Source organism: Delphinapterus leucas, chromosome 7, assembly GCF_059928025.1.
Source record: "Delphinapterus leucas isolate spDelLeu-1000000601 "Yukka" chromosome 7, BTC_Dleu_Yukka2, whole genome shotgun sequence".
Classification (NCBI taxonomy): domain Eukaryota; kingdom Metazoa; phylum Chordata; class Mammalia; order Artiodactyla; family Monodontidae; genus Delphinapterus; species Delphinapterus leucas.
This window is the reverse complement of record NC_143135.1, coordinates 108,961,828-108,988,446: the sequence shown is the minus strand read 5'-3', so window position 1 is coordinate 108,988,446 and position 26,619 is coordinate 108,961,828.

The window sequence follows — 26,619 nt, the reverse complement described above, 5'->3', positions numbered from 1 at the left end:
CAAACTTACGATTATCAACAAGGAAACTTACAGAAAAGTGATAAAACTAGGAGGCTGAGATTAAGAGATACACACTAGAATATGTCAAAGACATAACCAACAAGAACCTACTGCAGAGCACAGGGAACTCTACTGAACCCAGTCTTATAACTTACGTGGGAAAAGAACCCAAAGTATAATACACATAAGACTGCATATAACCGAATCAAGTTCCTGTACATCTAAGATAAATACCACATTGGACATCAACATTACTACAATAGAAAATATAAATTAAATTAAAAGAAAAAAAGAAAAGAAAAAGAAGAGTGGGGCATGGAGAGATGCTGCCGCCTTGTGGCCGTTTTCCATAACAACAACTTTAAAACCTGTGCTGATGGGCACTGAATATTCACAAGGCCTACGGGGTTGGAAGGAAAAAAGCACCTGCCCTCAAGAAACATCTGGGGGTAGGTCATCGAAAAAGAACTGAAAAGAGGGCAGGGCTTCCCTTGGTGGCGCACTGGTTGAGAGTCCACCTGCCGATGCAGGGGACGCGGGATCGAGCCCTGCTCCGGCAAGATCCCACATGCCACAGAGCAACGAAGCCCGTGCGCCACAACTACTGAGCCCACGCTCTAGAGCCTGTGCTCTGCAACAAGAGAAGCCACCGCAATGAGAAACCCAAGCATCACAACGAAGAGTAGCCCCCACTCGCCACAACTAGAGAAAGCCCGCATGCAGCAATGAAGACACAGTGCAGCAAAAAATAAAACTAAATAGAATAAATATATTAAAACGTTAAAACGAGAATGAAAGTGGAATACTCTCGAACACCATACACAAAAATAAACTCCAACCAGATGAAAGATCTACGCCTGAGGACGGATACTCTAAAACACATGAGGAAAATATAGGGAGAACACGCTCTGACATAAATCTCAGCAGGTTCTTTTCTGATCCATCTCTTAGAGTAATGAACAGGAAAACAAATGGGACCTAATGCAACTGAAAGCGTTTGCACAGCAAAGGAAACCCGAAACAAAACGAAAAGACAACCCTCAGAATGAGAACACATATTTGCAACGGAAGATGCCCACAAGGGATTAATCTCCAAAACATACAAACAGCTCCTGCAGATCAATATCAAAAGAACAAAAGAACCAATCAAAACTAGGCAGAAGATCTAAATGGACGTCTCTCCAAAGAAGACATACTGATGGCCATTAAGCACAGGAAAAGATGCTCAGCGTCGCTGATTACGAGAGACATGCAAATCAAAACGACAATGAGGTATCACCTCTCACGGGTCAGAAGGGCCATCATCAAAAAATCTACAACAAGAAATGCTGGAGAGGGTGTGGAGCAAAGGGAACCCTCCTACACTGTCAGTGGGAATGCAAATCGATACATCCACTATGGAGAACAGTATGGCGGTTCCTTAGGAAACGAAACATAGAACTACCATGTGACCCAGCAGTCTCACCCTCGGGGGAAGATCTCGAGGGAACCAAAACTCTAAAAGACACGTGAACGCCAACGATCATGGCAGCACTCTGCGCGATAGCCAGGACATGGAAGCAAACGAAGCATAGAAGGACAGATGCACGGATAAAGAAGATAGGGTCTGGGAACACGATGGAATATTACTCGGCCATGAATAAGGATGAGATCATGGCATTTCCAGCCATGGGGAAGGAGGTAGAGATGATCATACAAAGTCAAGTAAGTGAGACAGGGAAACACAAATATCACAGGATACCGCTTACAGGTGGAATCTAAAAATGGATACGAATGAACTTCTTTACAAAAGAGAAACAGCCTCACAGGCTTAGAAAGGAAACTTAGGGTTCGGAAAAGGGAAGCGTGGGGGGGGCAGGGAGCAACTAGCAGGTTGAGATGAACACATGCACACTACTATTTATAAAATAATCAATGAGGACCCAGGGTGTAGCACAAGGAATCCTACTCAACACTCTAATGACCTACTTGGGAAGAGAACTGGAAAAAGAATATGTACACATCTATGTGTAAGTGAATCAAGTTGCTGTCCAGCTAGGAAAAAAAAAAAAAAGCCCAAAACAACCCAGCAACATGGGAAATCACCTACACTCCAATAAAAAATAATAATTTAAAAAAGAAAAGAAAAGAAAGTCCCCATCCATCTCCTCAGGCCTCTGTGACCCAGGCTGCTGTCACATCCCTGGAGCCGGAGCAGGTCGGGGTCCCGAAGCTGCACTGCCGTGGGAAGGAGGAAACTGAGGAGGATGTGCCAGCCAATAAGCACCCCCGCCTTGGACCTGGAGTGCCTGTTCCCCTCTGCATGGGCCCACCGTCTCCAGCTCCCTGCTGGCCCTCCTACACAGAAACCGAGCCTAGTGCACCCAAAGGATGGTGGAGCCTCTGCGCTGGAAGAGCTTTGAAAATTCCCTTGGGCGCTCCGTCTCCCGGTGGTGGGGTTCCCACCTCCAGCCTCCCTCCTCAGGGTGGCCCCACCTAAGGATGACAAGCACCTCAGCCGAGCGGTGTGGCAGGAGTTGGGATCTGTCAGGGCATGGCGGGTGGGCGGGAAAGGGGAAGGGGGAAGAAGTCCGGAGACACAAGCCTTGGGTGTTTCTTAGGGCACATGCCACTCTGACAACCCAGGAACAGGACTCTCCCTCAGGCTCCGGTTGCCCAGTAACCAGAGTTGGGCTTGAAGACGTGCTGCCGCCTTGTGGCCATTTCCCGTAACAACAACTTTAAAATCGGTGCTGAGCGGCACTTAATCTTCACAAGGCCTGTGGGGCTGTAAATGACACCTGCCCTCAAGAACTGTCCTGGGGTAAATCATCAGAAAATAGTTCAAAACTGGGCCGATTTTCAACAAGGTAATTTCGAGAGGTAAATTTTACCCACTCTGTATATTAAAAAAAAAAAAAGCACATGGAAAGGTACTCAACATCTTTCATTATTAAAGAAATGCAAATCGAAACTACAATGGGGTATCACCTCACAACCGTCAGCATGGCCAGGCTCAAACAAAAAAACAAATCTCCAAAGAATAAACGCTCGAGAGGCCTTGGGGAAAACGGAATCATCCTCTGCTCTTGGTGGGGATGTAAATTGGTGCAGCCACTATGGAGAAGAGTATGGAGGTTCCTTAAAAAAACTAAACATAGTGTTACCACGTGATCCAGCAAGCCCACTCCTGGGCTTAGCTCCAAAGACAATCCTAATTGGAAATGACACGGGCACCCCCGTTTTTCAGGGCAGCACTGCTGACAGTAGCCAAGACATAGGATCACACGAAATGTTCATCCACAGGAAAATGAAGAATATGTAGCACACGTATACAACGGAGTACTACGCAGCCATAAAAAGGAACGAACTAATGCCATCTGCTGCAGCAATGATGGACAGAGATCATACTAAGGGAAGTGACTCAGAGAGAGAAAGACAAATACCATTAGATATCACTTACAGGTGGAATCTATAAATTCAGACGCATGAACTAATTTACAAAACAGAAACAGACTCACAGACTTAGAAAACAAACTTACGATTATCAACAAGGAAACTTACAGAAAAGTGATAAAACTAGGAGGCTGAGATTAAGAGATACACACTAGAATATGTCAAAGACATAACCAACAAGAACCTACTGCAGAGCACAGGGAACTCTACTGAACCCAGTCTTATAACTTACGTGGGAAAAGAACCCAAAGTATAATACACATAAGACTGCATATAACCGAATCAAGTTCCTGTACATCTAAGATAAATACCACATTGGACATCAACATTACTACAATAGAAAATATAAATTAAATTAAAAGAAAAAAAGAAAAGAAAAAGAAGAGTGGGGCATGGAGAGATGCTGCCGCCTTGTGGCCGTTTTCCATAACAACAACTTTAAAACCTGTGCTGATGGGCACTGAATATTCACAAGGCCTACGGGGTTGGAAGGAAAAAAGCACCTGCCCTCAAGAAACATCTGGGGGTAGGTCATCGAAAAAGAACTGAAAAGAGGGCAGGGCTTCCCTTGGTGGCGCACTGGTTGAGAGTCCACCTGCCGATGCAGGGGACGCGGGATCGAGCCCTGCTCCGGCAAGATCCCACATGCCACAGAGCAACGAAGCCCGTGCGCCACAACTACTGAGCCCACGCTCTAGAGCCTGTGCTCTGCAACAAGAGAAGCCACCGCAATGAGAAACCCAAGCATCACAACGAAGAGTAGCCCCCACTCGCCACAACTAGAGAAAGCCCGCATGCAGCAATGAAGACACAGTGCAGCAAAAAATAAAACTAAATAGAATAAATATATTAAAACGTTAAAACGAGAATGAAAGTGGAATACTCTCGAACACCATACACAAAAATAAACTCCAACCAGATGAAAGATCTACGCCTGAGGACGGATACTCTAAAACACATGAGGAAAATATAGGGAGAACACGCTCTGACATAAATCTCAGCAGGTTCTTTTCTGATCCATCTCTTAGAGTAATGAACAGGAAAACAAATGGGACCTAATGCAACTGAAAGCGTTTGCACAGCAAAGGAAACCCGAAACAAAACGAAAAGACAACCCTCAGAATGAGAACACATATTTGCAACGGAAGATGCCCACAAGGGATTAATCTCCAAAACATACAAACAGCTCCTGCAGATCAATATCAAAAGAACAAAAGAACCAATCAAAACTAGGCAGAAGATCTAAATGGACGTCTCTCCAAAGAAGACATACTGATGGCCATTAAGCACAGGAAAAGATGCTCAGCGTCGCTGATTACGAGAGACATGCAAATCAAAACGACAATGAGGTATCACCTCTCACGGGTCAGAAGGGCCATCATCAAAAAATCTACAACAAGAAATGCTGGAGAGGGTGTGGAGCAAAGGGAACCCTCCTACACTGTCAGTGGGAATGCAAATCGATACATCCACTATGGAGAACAGTATGGCGGTTCCTTAGGAAACGAAACATAGAACTACCATGTGACCCAGCAGTCTCACCCTCGGGGGAAGATCTCGAGGGAACCAAAACTCTAAAAGACACGTGAACGCCAACGATCATGGCAGCACTCTGCGCGATAGCCAGGACATGGAAGCAAACGAAGCATAGAAGGACAGATGCACGGATAAAGAAGATAGGGTCTGGGAACACGATGGAATATTACTCGGCCATGAATAAGGATGAGATCATGGCATTTCCAGCCATGGGGAAGGAGGTAGAGATGATCATACAAAGTCAAGTAAGTGAGACAGGGAAACACAAATATCACAGGATACCGCTTACAGGTGGAATCTAAAAATGGATACGAATGAACTTCTTTACAAAAGAGAAACAGCCTCACAGGCTTAGAAAGGAAACTTAGGGTTCGGAAAAGGGAAGCGTGGGGGGGGCAGGGAGCAACTAGCAGGTTGAGATGAACACATGCACACTACTATTTATAAAATAATCAATGAGGACCCAGGGTGTAGCACAAGGAATCCTACTCAACACTCTAATGACCTACTTGGGAAGAGAACTGGAAAAAGAATATGTACACATCTATGTGTAAGTGAATCAAGTTGCTGTCCAGCTAGGGAAAAAAAAAAAAAAGCCCAAAACAACCCAGCAACATGGGAAATCACCTACACTCCAATAAAAAATAATAATTTAAAAAAGAAAAGAAAAGAAAGTCCCCATCCATCTCCTCAGGCCTCTGTGACCCAGGCTGCTGTCACATCCCTGGAGCCGGAGCAGGTCGGGGTCCCGAAGCTGCACTGCCGTGGGAAGGAGGAAACTGAGGAGGATGTGCCAGCCAATAAGCACCCCCGCCTTGGACCTGGAGTGCCTGTTCCCCTCTGCATGGGCCCACCGTCTCCAGCTCCCTGCTGGCCCTCCTACACAGAAACCGAGCCTAGTGCACCCAAAGGATGGTGGAGCCTCTGCGCTGGAAGAGCTTTGAAAATTCCCTTGGGCGCTCCGTCTCCCGGTGGTGGGGTTCCCACCTCCAGCCTCCCTCCTCAGGGTGGCCCCACCTAAGGATGACAAGCACCTCAGCCGAGCGGTGTGGCAGGAGTTGGGATCTGTCAGGGCATGGCGGGTGGGCGGGAAAGGGGAAGGGGGAAGAAGTCCGGAGACACAAGCCTTGGGTGTTTCTTAGGGCACATTCCACTCTGACAACCCAGGAACAGGACTCTCCCTCAGGCTCCGGTTGCCCAGTAACCAGAGTTGGGCTTGAAGACGTGCTGCCGCCTTGTGGCCATTTCCCGTAACAACAACTTTAAAATCGGTGCTGAGCGGCACTTAATCTTCACGAGGCCTGTGGGGCTGTAAATGACACCTGCCCTCAAGAACTGTCCTGGGGTAAATCATCAGAAAATAGTTCAAAACTGGGCCGATTTTCAACAAGGTAATTTCGAGAGGTAAATTTTACTCACTCTGTATATTAAAAAAAAAAAAAGCACATGGAAAGGTACTCAACATCTTTCATTATTAAAGAAATGCAAATCGAAACTACAATGGGGTATCACCTCACAACCGTCAGCATGGCCAGGCTCAAACAAAAAAACAAATCTCCAAAGAATAAACGCTCGAGAGGCCTTGGGGAAAACGGAATCATCCTCTGCTCTTGGTGGGGATGTAAATTGGTGCAGCCACTATGGAGAAGAGTATGGAGGTTCCTTAAAAAAACTAAACATAGTGTTACCACGTGATCCAGCAAGCCCACTCCTGGGCTTAGCTCCAAAGACAATCCTAATTGGAAATGACACGGGCACCCCCGTTTTTCAGGGCAGCACTGCTGACAGTAGCCAAGACATAGGATCACACGAAATGTTCATCCACAGGAAAATGAAGAATATGTAGCACACGTATACAACGGAGTACTACGCAGCCATAAAAAGGAACGAACTAATGCCATCTGCTGCAGCAATGATGGACAGAGATCATACTAAGGGAAGTGACTCAGAGAGAGAAAGACAAATACCATTAGATATCACTTACAGGTGGAATCTATAAATTCAGACGCATGAACTAATTTACAAAACAGAAACAGACTCACAGACTTAGAAAACAAACTTACGATTATCAACAAGGAAACTTACAGAAAAGTGATAAAACTAGGAGGCTGAGATTAAGAGATACACACTAGAATATGTCAAAGACATAACCAACAAGAACCTACTGCAGAGCACAGGGAACTCTACTGAACCCAGTCTTATAACTTACGTGGGAAAAGAACCCAAAGTATAATACACATAAGACTGCATATGACCGAATCAAGTTCCTGTACATCTAAGATAAATACCACATTGGACATCAACATTACTACAATAGAAAATATAAATTAAATTAAAAGAAAAAAAGAAAAGAAAAAGAAGAGTGGGGCATGGAGAGATGCTGCCGCCTTGTGGCCGTTTTCCATAACAACAACTTTAAAACCTGTGCTGATGGGCACTGAATATTCACAAGGCCTACGGGGTTGGAAGGAAAAAAGCACCTGCCCTCAAGAAACATCTGGGGGTAGGTCATCGAAAAAGAACTGAAAAGAGGGCAGGGCTTCCCTTGGTGGCGCACTGGTTGAGAGTCCACCTGCCGATGCAGGGGACGCGGGATCGAGCCCTGCTCCGGCAAGATCCCACATGCCACAGAGCAACGAAGCCCGTGCGCCACAACTACTGAGCCCACGCTCTAGAGCCTGTGCTCTGCAACAAGAGAAGCCACCGCAATGAGAAACCCAAGCATCACAACGAAGAGTAGCCCCCACTCGCCACAACTAGAGAAAGCCCGCATGCAGCAATGAAGACACAGTGCAGCAAAAAATAAAACTAAATAGAATAAATATATTAAAACGTTAAAACGAGAATGAAAGTGGAATACTCTCGAACACCATACACAAAAATAAACTCCAACCAGATGAAAGATCTACGCCTGAGGACGGATACTCTAAAACACATGAGGAAAATATAGGGAGAACACGCTCTGACATAAATCTCAGCAGGTTCTTTTCTGATCCATCTCTTAGAGTAATGAACAGGAAAACAAATGGGACCTAATGCAACTGAAAGCGTTTGCACAGCAAAGGAAACCCGAAACAAAACGAAAAGACAACCCTCAGAATGAGAACACATATTTGCAACGGAAGATGCCCACAAGGGATTAATCTCCAAAACATACAAACAGCTCCTGCAGATCAATATCAAAAGAACAAAAGAACCAATCAAAACTAGGCAGAAGATCTAAATGGACGTCTCTCCAAAGAAGACATACTGATGGCCATTAAGCACAGGAAAAGGTGCTCAGCGTCGCTGATTACGAGAGACATGCAAATCAAAACGACAATGAGGTATCACCTCTCACGGGTCAGAAGGGCCATCATCAAAAAATCTACAACAAGAAATGCTGGAGAGGGTGTGGAGCAAAGGGAACCCTCCTACACTGTCAGTGGGAATGCAAATCGATACATCCACTATGGAGAACAGTATGGCGGTTCCTTAGGAAACGAAACATAGAACTACCATGTGACCCAGCAGTCTCACCCTCGGGGGAAGATCTCGAGGGAACCAAAACTCTAAAAGACACGTGAACGCCAACGATCATGGCAGCACTCTGCGCGATAGCCAGGACATGGAAGCAAACGAAGCATAGAAGGACAGATGCACGGATAAAGAAGATAGGGTCTGGGAACACGATGGAATATTACTCGGCCATGAATAAGGATGAGATCATGGCATTTCCAGCCATGGGGAAGGAGGTAGAGATGATCATACAAAGTCAAGTAAGTGAGACAGGGAAACACAAATATCACAGGATACCGCTTACAGGTGGAATCTAAAAATGGATACGAATGAACTTCTTTACAAAAGAGAAACAGCCTCACAGGCTTAGAAAGGAAACTTAGGGTTCGGAAAAGGGAAGCGTGGGGGGGGCAGGGAGCAACTAGCAGGTTGAGATGAACACATGCACACTACTATTTATAAAATAATCAATGAGGACCCAGGGTGTAGCACAAGGAATCCTACTCAACACCCTAATGACCTACTTGGGAAGAGAACTGGAAAAAGAATATGTACACATCTATGTGTAAGTGAATCAAGTTGCTGTCCAGCTAGGAAAAAAAAAAAAAAAGAGCCCAAAACAACCCAGGAACATGGGAAATCACCTACACTCCAATAAAACATAATAATTTAAAAAAGAAAAGAAAAGAAAGTCCCCATCCATCTCCTCAGGCCTCTGTGACCCAGGCTGCTGTCACATCCCTGGAGCCGGAGCAGGTCGGGGTCCCGAAGCTGCACTGCCGTGGGAAGGAGGAAACTGAGGAGGATGTGCGCCAGCCAATAAGCACCCCCGCCTTGGACCTGGAGTGCCTGTTCCCCTCTGCATGGGCCCACCGTCTCCAGCTCCCTGCTGGCCCTCCTACACAGAAACCGAGCCTAGTGCACCCAAAGGATGGTGGAGCCTCTGCGCTGGAAGAGCTTTGAAAATTCCCTTGGGCGCTCCGTCTCCCGGTGGTGGGGTTCCCACCTCCAGCCTCCCTCCTCAGGGTGGCCCCACCTAAGGATGACAAGCACCTCAGCCGAGCGGTGTGGCAGGAGTTGGGATCTGTCAGGGCATGGCGGGTGGGCGGGAAAGGGGAAGGGGGAAGAAGTCCGGAGACACAAGCCTTGGGTGTTTCTTAGGGCACATTCCACTCTGACAACCCAGGAACAGGACTCTCCCTCAGGCTCCGGTTGCCCAGTAACCAGAGTTGGGCTTGAAGACGTGCTGCCGCCTTGTGGCCATTTCCCGTAACAACAACTTTAAAATCGGTGCTGAGCGGCACTTAATCTTCACGAGGCCTGTGGGGCTGTAAATGACACCTGCCCTCAAGAACTGTCCTGGGGTAAATCATCAGAAAATAGTTCAAAACTGGGCCGATTTTCAACAAGGTAATTTCGAGAGGTAAATTTTACCCACTCTGTATATTAAAAAAAAAAAAAGCACATGGAAAGGTACTCAACATCTTTCATTATTAAAGAAATGCAAATCGAAACTACAATGGGGTATCACCTCACAACCGTCAGCATGGCCAGGCTCAAACAAAAAAACAAATCTCCAAAGAATAAACGCTCGAGAGGCCTTGGGGAAAACGGAATCATCCTCTGCTCTTGGTGGGGATGTAAATTGGTGCAGCCACTATGGAGACGAGTATGGAGGTTCCTTAAAAAAACTAAACATAGTGTTACCACGTGATCCAGCAAGCCCACTCCTGGGCTTAGCTCCAAAGACAATCCTAATTGGAAATGACACGGGCACCCCCGTTTTTCAGGGCAGCACTGCTGACAGTAGCCAAGACATAGGATCACACGAAATGTTCATCCACAGGAAAATGAAGAATATGTAGCACACGTATACAACGGAGTACTACGCAGCCATAAAAAGGAACGAACTAATGCCATCTGCTGCACCACTGATGGACAGAGATCATACTAAGGGAAGTGACTCAGAGAGAGAAAGACAAATACCATTAGATATCACTTACAGGTGGAATCTATAAATTCAGACGCATGAACTAATTTACAAAACAGAAACAGACTCACAGACTTAGAAAACAAACTTACGATTATCAACAAGGAAACTTACAGAAAAGTGATAAAACTAGGAGGCTGAGATTAAGAGATACACACTAGAATATGTCAAAGACATAACCAACAAGAACCTACTGCAGAGCACAGGGAACTCTACTGAACCCAGTCTTATAACTTACGTGGGAAAAGAACCCAAAGTATAATACACATAAGACTGCATATAACCGAATCAAGTTCCTGTACATCTAAGATAAATACCACATTGGACATCAACATTACTACAATAGAAAATATAAATTAAATTAAAAGAAAAAAAGAAAAGAAAAAGAAGAGTGGGGCATGGAGAGATGCTGCCGCCTTGTGGCCGTTTTCCATAACAACAACTTTAAAACCTGTGCTGATGGGCACTGAATATTCACAAGGCCTACGGGGTTGGAAGGAAAAAAGCACCTGCCCTCAAGAAACATCTGGGGGTAGGTCATCGAAAAAGAACTGAAAAGAGGGCAGGGCTTCCCTTGGTGGCGCACTGGTTGAGAGTCCACCTGCCGATGCAGGGGACGCGGGATCGAGCCCTGCTCCGGCAAGATCCCACATGCCACAGAGCAACGAAGCCCGTGCGCCACAACTACTGAGCCCACGCTCTAGAGCCTGTGCTCTGCAACAAGAGAAGCCACCGCAATGAGAAACCCAAGCATCACAACGAAGAGTAGCCCCCACTCGCCACAACTAGAGAAAGCCCGCATGCAGCAATGAAGACACAGTGCAGCAAAAAATAAAACTAAATAGAATAAATATATTAAAACGTTAAAACGAGAATGAAAGTGGAATACTCTCGAACACCATACACAAAAATAAACTCCAACCAGATGAAAGATCTACGCCTGAGGACGGATACTCTAAAACACATGAGGAAAATATAGGGAGAACACGCTCTGACATAAATCTCAGCAGGTTCTTTTCTGATCCATCTCTTAGAGTAATGAACAGGAAAACAAATGGGACCTAATGCAACTGAAAGCGTTTGCACAGCAAAGGAAACCCGAAACAAAACGAAAAGACAACCCTCAGAATGAGAACACATATTTGCAACGGAAGATGCCCACAAGGGATTAATCTCCAAAACATACAAACAGCTCCTGCAGATCAATATCAAAAGAACAAAAGAACCAATCAAAACTAGGCAGAAGATCTAAATGGACGTCTCTCCAAAGAAGACATACTGATGGCCATTAAGCACAGGAAAAGGTGCTCAGCGTCGCTGATTACGAGAGACATGCAAATCAAAACGACAATGAGGTATCACCTCTCACGGGTCAGAAGGGCCATCATCAAAAAATCTACAACAAGAAATGCTGGAGAGGGTGTGGAGCAAAGGGAACCCTCCTACACTGTCAGTGGGAATGCAAATCGATACATCCACTATGGAGAACAGTATGGCGGTTCCTTAGGAAACGAAACATAGAACTACCATGTGACCCAGCAGTCTCACCCTCGGGGGAAGATCTCGAGGGAACCAAAACTCTAAAAGACACGTGAACGCCAACGATCATGGCAGCACTCTGCGCGATAGCCAGGACATGGAAGCAAACGAAGCATAGAAGGACAGATGCACGGATAAAGAAGATAGGGTCTGGGAACACGATGGAATATTACTCGGCCATGAATAAGGATGAGATCATGGCATTTCCAGCCATGGGGAAGGAGGTAGAGATGATCATACAAAGTCAAGTAAGTGAGACAGGGAAACACAAATATCACAGGATACCGCTTACAGGTGGAATCTAAAAATGGATACGAATGAACTTCTTTACAAAAGAGAAACAGCCTCACAGGCTTAGAAAGGAAACTTAGGGTTCGGAAAAGGGAAGCGTGGGGGGGGCAGGGAGCAACTAGCAGGTTGAGATGAACACATGCACACTACTATTTATAAAATAATCAATGAGGACCCAGGGTGTAGCACAAGGAATCCTACTCAACACTCTAATGACCTACTTGGGAAGAGAACTGGAAAAAGAATATGTACACATCTATGTGTAAGTGAATCAAGTTGCTGTCCAGCTAGGGAAAAAAAAAAAAAAAAGCCCAAAACAACCCAGCAACATGGGAAATCACCTACACTCCAATAAAAAATAATAATTTAAAAAAGAAAAGAAAAGAAAGTCCCCATCCATCTCCTCAGGCCTCTGTGACCCAGGCTGCTGTCACATCCCTGGAGCCGGAGCAGGTCGGGGTCCCGAAGCTGCACTGCCGTGGGAAGGAGGAAACTGAGGAGGATGTGCCAGCCAATAAGCACCCCCGCCTTGGACCTGGAGTGCCTGTTCCCCTCTGCATGGGCCCACCGTCTCCAGCTCCCTGCTGGCCCTCCTACACAGAAACCGAGCCTAGTGCACCCAAAGGATGGTGGAGCCTCTGCGCTGGAAGAGCTTTGAAAATTCCCTTGGGCGCTCCGTCTCCCGGTGGTGGGGTTCCCACCTCCAGCCTCCCTCCTCAGGGTGGCCCCACCTAAGGATGACAAGCACCTCAGCCGAGCGGTGTGGCAGGAGTTGGGATCTGTCAGGGCATGGCGGGTGGGCGGGAAAGGGGAAGGGGGAAGAAGTCCGGAGACACAAGCCTTGGGTGTTTCTTAGGGCACATTCCACTCTGACAACCCAGGAACAGGACTCTCCCTCAGGCTCCGGTTGCCCAGTAACCAGAGTTGGGCTTGAAGACGTGCTGCCGCCTTGTGGCCATTTCCCGTAACAACAACTTTAAAATCGGTGCTGAGCGGCACTTAATCTTCACAAGGCCTGTGGGGCTGTAAATGACACCTGCCCTCAAGAACTGTCCTGGGGTAAATCATCAGAAAATAGTTCAAAACTGGGCCGATTTTCAACAAGGTAATTTCGAGAGGTAAATTTTACTCACTCTGTATATTAAAAAAAAAAAAGCACATGGAAAGGTACTCAACATCTTTCATTATTAAAGAAATGCAAATCGAAACTACAATGGGGTATCACCTCACAACCGTCAGCATGGCCAGGCTCAAACAAAAAAACAAATCTCCAAAGAATAAACGCTCGAGAGGCCTTGGGGAAAACGGAATCATCCTCTGCTCTTGGTGGGGATGTAAATTGGTGCAGCCACTATGGAGAAGAGTATGGAGGTTCCTTAAAAAAACTAAACATAGTGTTACCACGTGATCCAGCAAGCCCACTCCTGGGCTTAGCTCCAAAGACAATCCTAATTGGAAATGACACGGGCACCCCCGTTTTTCAGGGCAGCACTGCTGACAGTAGCCAAGACATAGGATCACACGAAATGTTCATCCACAGGAAAATGAAGAATATGTAGCACACGTATACAACGGAGTACTACGCAGCCATAAAAAGGAACGAACTAATGCCATCTGCTGCAGCAATGATGGACAGAGATCATACTAAGGGAAGTGACTCAGAGAGAGAAAGACAAATACCATTAGATATCACTTACAGGTGGAATCTATAAATTCAGACGCATGAACTAATTTACAAAACAGAAACAGACTCACAGACTTAGAAAACAAACTTACGATTATCAACAAGGAAACTTACAGAAAAGTGATAAAACTAGGAGGCTGAGATTAAGAGATACACACTAGAATATGTCAAAGACATAACCAACAAGAACCTACTGCAGAGCACAGGGAACTCTACTGAACCCAGTCTTATAACTTACGTGGGAAAAGAACCCAAAGTATAATACACATAAGACTGCATATAACCGAATCAAGTTCCTGTACATCTAAGATAAATACCACATTGGACATCAACATTACTACAATAGAAAATATAAATTAAATTAAAAGAAAAAAAGAAAAGAAAAAGAAGAGTGGGGCATGGAGAGATGCTGCCGCCTTGTGGCCGTTTTCCATAACAACAACTTTAAAACCTGTGCTGATGGGCACTGAATATTCACAAGGCCTACGGGGTTGGAAGGAAAAAAGCACCTGCCCTCAAGAAACATCTGGGGGTAGGTCATCGAAAAAGAACTGAAAAGAGGGCAGGGCTTCCCTTGGTGGCGCACTGGTTGAGAGTCCACCTGCCGATGCAGGGGACGCGGGATCGAGCCCTGCTCCGGCAAGATCCCACATGCCACAGAGCAACGAAGCCCGTGCGCCACAACTACTGAGCCCACGCTCTAGAGCCTGTGCTCTGCAACAAGAGAAGCCACCGCAATGAGAAACCCAAGCATCACAACGAAGAGTAGCCCCCACTCGCCACAACTAGAGAAAGCCCGCATGCAGCAATGAAGACACAGTGCAGCAAAAAATAAAACTAAATAGAATAAATATATTAAAACGTTAAAACGAGAATGAAAGTGGAATACTCTCGAACACCATACACAAAAATAAACTCCAACCAGATGAAAGATCTACGCCTGAGGACGGATACTCTAAAACACATGAGGAAAATATAGGGAGAACACGCTCTGACATAAATCTCAGCAGGTTCTTTTCTGATCCATCTCTTAGAGTAATGAACAGGAAAACAAATGGGACCTAATGCAACTGAAAGCGTTTGCACAGCAAAGGAAACCCGAAACAAAACGAAAAGACAACCCTCAGAATGAGAACACATATTTGCAACGGAAGATGCCCACAAGGGATTAATCTCCAAAACATACAAACAGCTCCTGCAGATCAATATCAAAAGAACAAAAGAACCAATCAAAACTAGGCAGAAGATCTAAATGGACGTCTCTCCAAAGAAGACATACTGATGGCCATTAAGCACAGGAAAAGATGCTCAGCGTCGCTGATTACGAGAGACATGCAAATCAAAACGACAATGAGGTATCACCTCTCACGGGTCAGAAGGGCCATCATCAAAAAATCTACAACAAGAAATGCTGGAGAGGGTGTGGAGCAAAGGGAACCCTCCTACACTGTCAGTGGGAATGCAAATCGATACATCCACTATGGAGAACAGTATGGCGGTTCCTTAGGAAACGAAACATAGAACTACCATGTGACCCAGCAGTCTCACCCTCGGGGGAAGATCTCGAGGGAACCAAAACTCTAAAAGACACGTGAACGCCAACGATCATGGCAGCACTCTGCGCGATAGCCAGGACATGGAAGCAAACGAAGCATAGAAGGACAGATGCACGGATAAAGAAGATAGGGTCTGGGAACACGATGGAATATTACTCGGCCATGAATAAGGATGAGATCATGGCATTTCCAGCCATGGGGAAGGAGGTAGAGATGATCATACAAAGTCAAGTAAGTGAGACAGGGAAACACAAATATCACAGGATACCGCTTACAGGTGGAATCTAAAAATGGATACGAATGAACTTCTTTACAAAAGAGAAACAGCCTCACAGGCTTAGAAAGGAAACTTAGGGTTCGGAAAAGGGAAGCGTGGGGGGGGCAGGGAGCAACTAGCAGGTTGAGATGAACACATGCACACTACTATTTATAAAATAATCAATGAGGACCCAGGGTGTAGCACAAGGAATCCTACTCAACACTCTAATGACCTACTTGGGAAGAGAACTGGAAAAAGAATATGTACACATCTATGTGTAAGTGAATCAAGTTGCTGTCCAGCTAGGAAAAAAAAAAAAAAGCCCAAAACAACCCAGCAACATGGGAAATCACCTACACTCCAATAAAAAATAATAATTTAAAAAAGAAAAGAAAAGAAAGTCCCCATCCATCTCCTCAGGCCTCTGTGACCCAGGCTGCTGTCACATCCCTGGAGCCGGAGCAGGTCGGGGTCCCGAAGCTGCACTGCCGTGGGAAGGAGGAAACTGAGGAGGATGTGCCAGCCAATAAGCACCCCCGCCTTGGACCTGGAGTGCCTGTTCCCCTCTGCATGGGCCCACCGTCTCCAGCTCCCTGCTGGCCCTCCTACACAGAAACCGAGCCTAGTGCACCCAAAGGATGGTGGAGCCTCTGCGCTGGAAGAGCTTTGAAAATTCCCTTGGGCGCTCCGTCTCCCGGTGGTGGGGTTCCCACCTCCAGCCTCCCTCCTCAGGGTGGCCCCACCTAAGGATGACAAGCACCTCAGCCGAGCGGTGTGGCAGGAGTTGGGATCTGTCAGGGCATGGCGGGTGGGCGGGAAAGGGGAAGGGGGAAGAAGTCCGGAGACACAAGCCTTGGGTGTTTCTTAGGGCACATGCCACTCTGACAACCCAGGAACAGGACTCTCCCTCAGGCTCCGGTTGCCCAGTAACCAGAGTTGGGCTTGAAGACGTGCTGCCGCCTTGTGGCCATTTCCCGTAACAACAACTTTAAAATCGGTGCTGAGCGGCACTTAATCTTCACAAGGCCTGTGGGGCTGTAAATGACACCTGCCCTCAAGAACTGTCCTGGGGTAAATCATCAGAAAATAGTTCAAAACTGGGCCGATTTTCAACAAGGTAATTTCGAGAGGTAAATTTTACCCACTCTGTATATTAAAAAAAAAAAGCACATGGAAAGGTACTCAACATCTTTCATTATTAAAGAAATGCAAATCGAAACTACAATGGGGTATCACCTCACAACCGTCAGCATGGCCAGGCTCAAACAAAAAAACAAATCTCCAAAGAATAAACGCTCGAGAGGCCTTGGGGAAAACGGAATCATCCTCTGCTCTTGGTGGGGATGTAAATTGGTGCAGCCACTATGGAGAAGAGTATGGAGGTTCCTTAAAAAAACTAAACATAGTGTTACCACGTGATCCAGCAAGCCCACTCCTGGGCTTAGCTCCAAAGACAATCCTAATTGGAAATGACACGGGCACCCCCGTTTTTCAGGGCAGCACTGCTGACAGTAGCCAAGACATAGGATCACACGAAATGTTCATCCACAGGAAAATGAAGAATATGTAGCACACGTATACAACGGAGTACTACGCAGCCATAAAAAGGAACGAACTAATGCCATCTGCTGCAGCAATGATGGACAGAGATCATACTAAGGGAAGTGACTCAGAGAGAGAAAGACAAATACCATTAGATATCACTTACAGGTGGAATCTATAAATTCAGACGCATGAACTAATTTACAAAACAGAAACAGACTCACAGACTTAGAAAACAAACTTACGATTATCAACAAGGAAACTTACAGAAAAGTGATAAAACTAGGAGGCTGAGATTAAGAGATACACACTAGAATATGTCAAAGACATAACCAACAAGAACCTACTGCAGAGCACAGGGAACTCTACTGAACCCAGTCTTATAACTTACGTGGGAAAAGAACCCAAAGTATAATACACATAAGACTGCATATAACCGAATCAAGTTCCTGTACATCTAAGATAAATACCACATTGGACATCAACATTACTACAATAGAAAATATAAATTAAATTAAAAGAAAAAAAGAAAAGAAAAAGAAGAGTGGGGCATGGAGAGATGCTGCCGCCTTGTGGCCGTTTTCCATAACAACAACTTTAAAACCTGTGCTGATGGGCACTGAATATTCACAAGGCCTATGGGGTTGGAAGGAAAAAAGCACCTGCCCTCAAGAAACATCTGGGGGTAGGTCATCGAAAAAGAACTGAAAAGAGGGCAGGGCTTCCCTTGGTGGCGCACTGGTTGAGAGTCCACCTGCCGATGCAGGGGACGCGGGATCGAGCCCTGCTCCGGCAAGATCCCACATGCCACAGAGCAACGAAGCCCGTGCGCCACAACTACTGAGCCCACGCTCTAGAGCCTGTGCTCTGCAACAAGAGAAGCCACCGCAATGAGAAACCCAAGCATCACAACGAAGAGTAGCCCCCACTCGCCACAACTAGAGAAAGCCCGCATGCAGCAATGAAGACACAGTGCAGCAAAAAATAAAACTAAATAGAATAAATATATTAAAACGTTAAAACGAGAATGAAAGTGGAATACTCTCGAACACCATACACAAAAATAAACTCCAACCAGATGAAAGATCTACGCCTGAGGACGGATACTCTAAAACACATGAGGAAAATATAGGGAGAACACGCTCTGACATAAATCTCAGCAGGTTCTTTTCTGATCCATCTCTTAGAGTAATGAACAGGAAAACAAATGGGACCTAATGCAACTGAAAGCGTTTGCACAGCAAAGGAAACCCGAAACAAAACGAAAAGACAACCCTCAGAATGAGAACACATATTTGCAACGGAAGATGCCCACAAGGGATTAATCTCCAAAACATACAAACAGCTCCTGCAGATCAATATCAAAAGAACAAAAGAACCAATCAAAACTAGGCAGAAGATCTAAATGGACGTCTCTCCAAAGAAGACATACTGATGGCCATTAAGCACAGGAAAAGATGCTCAGCGTCGCTGATTACGAGAGACATGCAAATCAAAACGACAATGAGGTATCACCTCTCACGGGTCAGAAGGGCCATCATCAAAAAATCTACAACAAGAAATGCTGGAGAGGGTGTGGAGCAAAGGGAACCCTCCTACACTGTCAGTGGGAATGCAAATCGATACATCCACTATGGAGAACAGTATGGCGGTTCCTTAGGAAACGAAACATAGAACTACCATGTGACCCAGCAGTCTCACCCTCGGGGGAAGATCTCGAGGGAACCAAAACTCTAAAAGACACGTGAACGCCAACGATCATGGCAGCACTCTGCGCGATAGCCAGGACATGGAAGCAAACGAAGCATAGAAGGACAGATGCACGGATAAAGAAGATAGGGTCTGGGAACACGATGGAATATTACTCGGCCATGAATAAGGATGAGATCATGGCATTTCCAGCCATGGGGAAGGAGGTAGAGATGATCATACAAAGTCAAGTAAGTGAGACAGGGAAACACAAATATCACAGGATACCGCTTACAGGTGGAATCTAAAAATGGATACGAATGAACTTCTTTACAAAAGAGAAACAGCCTCACAGGCTTAGAAAGGAAACTTAGGGTTCGGAAAAGGGAAGCGTGGGGGGGGCAGGGAGCAACTAGCAGGTTGAGATGAACACATGCACACTACTATTTATAAAATAATCAATGAGGACCCAGGGTGTAGCACAAGGAATCCTACTCAACACTCTAATGACCTACTTGGGAAGAGAACTGGAAAAAGAATATGTACACATCTATGTGTAAGTGAATCAAGTTGCTGTCCAGCTAGGGAAAAAAAAAAAAAAAGCCCAAAACAACCCAGCAACATGGGAAATCACCTACACTCCAATAAAAAATAATAATTTAAAAAAGAAAAGAAAAGAAAGTCCCCATCCATCTCCTCAGGCCTCTGTGACCCAGGCTGCTGTCACATCCCTGGAGCCGGAGCAGGTCGGGGTCCCGAAGCTGCACTGCCGTGGGAAGGAGGAAACTGAGGAGGATGTGCCAGCCAATAAGCACCCCCGCCTTGGACCTGGAGTGCCTGTTCCCCTCTGCATGGGCCCACCGTCTCCAGCTCCCTGCTGGCCCTACCAAACACAGAAACCGAGCCTAGTGCACCCAAAGGATGGTGGAGCCTCTGCGCTGGAAGAGCTTTGAAAACTCCCTTGGGCGCTCCGTCTCCCGGTGGTGGGGTTCCCACCTCCAGCCTCCCTCCTCAGGGTGGCCCCACCTAAGGATGACAAGCACCTCAGCCGAGCGGTGTGGCAGGAGTTGGGATCTGTCAGGGCATGGCGGGTGGGCGGGAAAGGGGAAGGGGGAAGAAGTCCGGAGACACAAGCCTTGGGTGTTTCTTAGGGCACATGCCACTCTGACAACCCAGGAACAGGACTCTCCCTCAGGCTCCGGTTGCCCAGTAACCAGAGTTGGGCTTGAAGACGTGCTGCCGCCTTGTGGCCATTTCCCGTAACAACAACTTTAAAATCGGTGCTGAGCGGCACTTAATCTTCACAAGGCCTGTGGGGCTGTAAATGACACCTGCCCTCAAGAACTGTCCTGGGGTAAATCATCAGAAAATAGTTCAAAACTGGGCCGATTTTCAACAAGGTAATTTCGAGAGGTAAATTTTACTCACTCTGTATATTAAAAAAAAAAAAAGCACATGGAAAGGTACTCAACATCTTTCATTATTAAAGAAATGCAAATCGAAACTACAATGGGGTATCACCTCACAACCGTCAGCATGGCCAGGCTCAAACAAAAAAACAAATCTCCAAAGAATAAACGCTCGAGAGGCCTTGGGGAAAACGGAATCATCCTCTGCTCTTGGTGGGGATGTAAATTGGTGCAGCCACTATGGAGAAGAGTATGGAGGTTCCTTAAAAAAACTAAACATAGTGTTACCACGTGATCCAGCAAGCCCACTCCTGGGCTTAGCTCCAAAGACAATCCTAATTGGAAATGACACGGGCACCCCCGTTTTTCAGGGCAGCACTGCTGACAGTAGCCAAGACATAGGATCACACGAAATGTTCATCCACAGGAAAATGAAGAATATGTAGCACACGTATACAACGGAGTACTACGCAGCCATAAAAAGGAACGAACTAATGCCATCTGCTGCAGCAATGATGGACAGAGATCATACTAAGGGAAGTGACTCAGAGAGAGAAAGACAAATACCATTAGATATCACTTACAGGTGGAATCTATAAATTCAGACGCATGAACTAATTTACAAAACAGAAACAGACTCACAGACTTAGAAAACAAACTTACGATTATCAACAAGGAAACTTACAGAAAAGTGATAAAACTAGGAGGCTGAGATTAAGAGATACACACTAGAATATGTCAAAGACATAACCAACAAGAACCTACTGCAGAGCACAGGGAACTCTACTGAACCCAGTCTTATAACTTACGTGGGAAAAGAACCCAAAGTATAATACACATAAGACTGCATATAACCGAATCAAGTTCCTGTACATCTAAGATAAATACCACATTGGACATCAACATTACTACAATAGAAAATATAAATTAAATTAAAAGAAAAAAAGAAAAGAAAAAGAAGAGTGGGGCATGGAGAGATGCTGCCGCCTTGTGGCCGTTTTCCATAACAACAACTTTAAAACCTGTGCTGATGGGCACTGAATATTCACAAGGCCTATGGGGTTGGAAGGAAAAAAGCACCTGCCCTCAAGAAACATCTGGGGGTAGGTCATCGAAAAAGAACTGAAAAGAGGGCAGGGCTTCCCTTGGTGGCGCACTGGTTGAGAGTCCGCCTGCCGATGCAGGGGACGCGGGAGCGAGCCCTGGTCCGGCAAGATCCCACATGCCACAGAGCAACGAAGCCCGTGCGCCACAACTACTGAGCCCACGCTCTAGAGCCTGTGCTCTGCAACAAGAGAAGCCACCGCAATGAGAAACCCAAGCATCACAACGAAGAGTAGCCCCCACTCGCCACAACTAGAGAAAGCCCGCATGCAGCAATGAAGACACAGTGCAGCAAAAAATAAAACTAAATAGAATAAATATATTAAAACGTTAAAACGAGAATGAAAGTGGAATACTCTCGAACACCATACACAAAAATAAACTCCAACCAGATGAAAGATCTACGCCTGAGGACGGATACTCTAAAACACATGAGGAAAATATAGGGAGAACACGCTCTGACATAAATCTCAGCAGGTTCTTTTCTGATCCATCTCTTAGAGTAATGAACAGGAAAACAAAAGTAAACAAATGGGACCTAATGCAACTGAAAGCGTTTGCACAGCAAAGGAAACCCGAAACAAAACGAAAAGACAACCCTCAGAATGAGAACAAATATTTGCAAAGGAAGATGCCCACAAGGGATTAATCTGCAAAACATACAAACAGCTCCTGCAGATCAATATCAAAAGAACAAAAGAACCAATCAAAACTAGGCAGAAGATCTAAATGGACGTCTCTCCAAAGAAGACATACTGATGGCCATTAAGCACAGGAAAAGATGCTCAGCGTCGCTGATTACGAGAGACATGCAAATCAAAACGACAATGAGGTATCACCTCTCACGGGTCAGAAGGGCCATCATCAAAAAATCTACAACAAGAAATGCTGGAGAGGGTGTGGAGCAAAGGGAACCCTCCTACACTGTCAGTGGGAATGCAAATCGATACATCCACTATGGAGAACAGTATGGCGGTTCCTTAGGAAACGAAACATAGAACTACCATGTGACCCAGCAGTCTCACCCTCGGGGGAAGATCTCGAGGGAACCAAAACTCTAAAAGACACGTGAACGCCAACGATCATGGCAGCACTCTGCGCGATAGCCAGGACATGGAAGCAAACGAAGCATAGAAGGACAGATGCACGGATAAAGAAGATAGGGTCTGGGAACACAATGGAATATTACTCGGCCATGAATAAGGATGAGATCATGGCATTTCCAGCCATGGGGAAGGAGGTAGAGATGATCATACAAAGTCAAGTAAGTGAGACAGGGAAACACAAATATCATATGATATCGCTTACAGGTGGAGTCTGAAAAAAGCTGAATTAATGGGAATGTAGAGTAAGATGGTGATTGCCAGAGGCTAGGAGTGGGGGAGATATTGGTCAAAGGTACAAACTTCCACTTCTAAGATGAATAAATTCTGGGCATTTAACATGCAGCATTGTGACTTCAGTCAACAATATTGTATTACATACTTGAAAGTTGCTAAGAGAATAAGTATTAAAAGTTCTCATCACAATAAAAAGAAGTACGTGAGCTGATGGAGGTGCTGTGATAATCATTTAGAAATACATACATGTATCAAGTTATCACTTTGCACACTTAAACAATGTTGTAGGTCAATTGTATCTCAATAAAGCTAGAAAAAGGACACAAGGTATGTAAAGGAACAGGAAAGTATGGCCCAGTCAGAGCAAAAAAATAACCAACAAAAAGTTTCCTGAAAAAGATCTGGTGGCAGGCTCAGAGAAGGCCTGAGAAGACCTTAGAGTTACACATCAAGTTGACACTTTGCTCAGAGATGGCTTACAACACTAAAAACAAAGAAACAAACAAAAAAACATTGACAAAATCCGGCAAAACTTGAGAAAGGAGGAGAATCTGATTCCAGAATTACCACATAATCAAATTCAAATGTCCGATTTCAAAAAAAAAAAATCACAAAGCATATGAAGAAAAGTAATGTAAAGCCCATTCAAAGGGAAAAATAAATCAACTCCAACTCCTGGAGAGAGGCCTGATGGCCCATATAGTAGACTTTGCTGTTTTAAAGTGCTCAGAGATCTAAAGGAAGGTGTGAAGAAAGCTGACAATGAACCATAGATGAATAAAGGAGAAATATCAGTAAAGATACGTATAACCTAAAAAGGAATCCTGGAACTGAAAAGTACAATAATTGAAAGGGAAAAAAAATCACTAGAAGATTTCAAAGGCAGATTTAACCAGGCATATGAAAGAATCAGTGAACTTGAAGACAGAATAATAAAAATTACTGAGCTTGAGGAACAGAAAGATAAAAGATCAAAGAAAAGTGAAAAGAACCTAAGAGAACTGTGGGATACCATCAAGCCAACCAAAATATGCACTGTGGTTTTCCAAGAAGAGAGAGACAAAGAGGCAGAGAGACACTTGAAACATTATAGCTGGAAACATATCATATTTGCTGAAAGCCTGTGTATATAAACATACAAGAATGTCCAAGAACTCCTAGCTAATTGAACTCAGAGACCCACACCAAGTCACACTGCATAATTAAACTTTCAAGAGAAAAAAAGAGAATTTTGAAAGCAACAAGAGAGAAGTAAATCATCACAAAGAAAAGATTGTTAGCAGATTTCTCATCAAAAACTTTGGAGGCCAGGTGGCAGTAGGCTGATATATTTACATTGCTAAAGGAAAAAAAAGTCAGTCAAGGATCTTATATATTATATGCAAAAGCTTAAATGCAAAAGTGAGGGAGAAATTAAGCCCTCCCCAGATAAACAAAAGTTTGTAGTTAGTACGCACTCAACCATACTCTGCACTACATGCTTGAGGGAGTCCTGCATGTTGAAGTGGATCCCTAGACAGCAACTCACACACCCGCGAAGAAATAAAGGTCAGTAAAGTCAAATGCATGGGCCATTGTACAAGCTGTTAGTTTTGTAACAGTGGTTTGTAACTTAACTTGTATTTTGTGCATGATTTAAGAGACTAATACATTTTGAAAAAGACAATCATTCATCCAAATGCTAGTATTATTGTAACTATTGTTGTAACTCCACATTCTGTTTTATATATTACTCGAGAGACTAATGCATTTTAAAAGAATTATTAATTTATCTTTTGGGGCATAAAATGTAAAAAGGTGTAATTTTGATATCAACAAGTAAAAGGAGTGGGGACAGATCTGTAAAGGAGCAGAGTTTTTTATGTTATTGAGGTTAAAGTGCTATAAATTCTAATTAGAGTATTATAACTTAAGGGTCCTAACTGTAATCCCTATGGTAACCACAAAGAAATAGTTATACACAAAAGAAATATACAAGAAATATACACAAAAGGAAATGAGAAAGGAAGTTAAACATTTCACTCAAAGAAATCAACTGAACACAAAAGAAAACTGGAATGCAGGAACCGAGGGACAAAAAAGCTGTAAGTAAGGCATACAGAAAACAAATAGCAATAAGACAGAAGCAAGTCTCTCCTTATCAGGAATTAATTTAAATGTCAGTGAACTAACTCTCCAATCAAAAGACAGAGATGGGCAGAATGGATTTAAAAACATGACCTAAGTACTTGCTGTACAAGAGACTCACTTTAGATCACGTTAGAAGACATAAATAGATTAAAAGCAAAGTATGGAAAAAATATTCTATACAAATAGCACCCAGAAGAGATTGGGGGGGTGGCTATACTAATATCAGACAAAATAGATTTTAAGTCAAATAACACCCATGGTCATAGCAGCACTATTCACAAGAGGCAAAACATGGAAGCAACCCACGTGTCTACTGATGGATGAATGAATAACAAAATGTGGTCTCTACATACAATGGGATATTCTTTCTGCCTTGAAAAAGAAGGAAATTATGCTACAACATGGATGAAACGTGAGGCTATTATGCTGAGTGAAATAAGCCAGTCACAAAAAGACAGATACTGTATGATTCCACTTCTGTGAGGTACTTAAGAACAGTCAAATTCATAGAGACAGAAAGTAGAACAGTGGTGGCGAGGGGCTGGAGACGGTGAGGAAGTGGTACTTGCTGGATGCACACAGTGTTTCGGTTTTACAAATGAAACGAGTTGTGAAGATGGATGATGGTGGTGATGGTTGTACAGCATTATGAATGTATTTAACACCACTGAACCGTACACTTAAAAGGGTTAAGATGGCAGCAAATATTGTTATGTGTATTTTACTGCAATAGGAGAAGTTGCAGGAGCAGTTTTGTCTCTCCCCTACTCAGCTGTCTTGCAACTTTCTGTGTGTATTCAGGCAGGCACAGAAGTGAGTCGAAGCCTGCAGAGAGCAAGGGTCCAGCTCATACTCCAGGCTCCTAAGCAAGAGAGTACTTCCCTTTCCTGGTTGAATCACGTTGATCTTTCGTTCCTCTTCTCCAGAAAAACCACATTAAACTATCAAAAATATGAAACTAATGTGAATGAAAAATATTGCCTGCCATATCAGTAAACAAAGGATGTTGCAGCCACCAAGCCATCACATTATGTCGCCCCGATGGTGAGCCCTTAGGGAACTCAGGCTAGAAACAGGGTGCCCCCCATCAAGCTCTCAGCCGCTGCAGTAAGCCCCCCACCACAGTGCACCCCGAGGAGACTCAGGATGAGAAAGCACAGATGCTGGCCTGACAGCTGAGGTGTGTATTAAAGGAATGAGTTCAGTGACTCCAGACTCTTGCATCTTCCCATACACAGAAAAGTGATAAATTGTTTAACTGTAGGTATGTGGTTTTCTTTCATTAACAGCAGTCTTTTGATGTTCCAACTACCTGGTCTTTGTTGCAAAAACTCCTACATATCCTGGCTTCCCCCTTGCTTCTTTGGAGCAGTTTCAGAGGTATCTAAGATGCTGTGTGCTGGGTTTAAGTCCTCAGTTTTGTCCGCCAGATAAAAATAACTCTCAATTTTTAGGTTGTGCATTTTTTTCAGTGGACACTAAGAAGACGTAATTATTGGCAGTGGAAAACACAAAAGAGGGTTAGCTATGGAAATAACTCTGAGCAATTTATTCACCATGAGCAAATAATCTCCATTGGATTAAAGCTCCATGTCAACCCAGCCCATCCTTCAATGT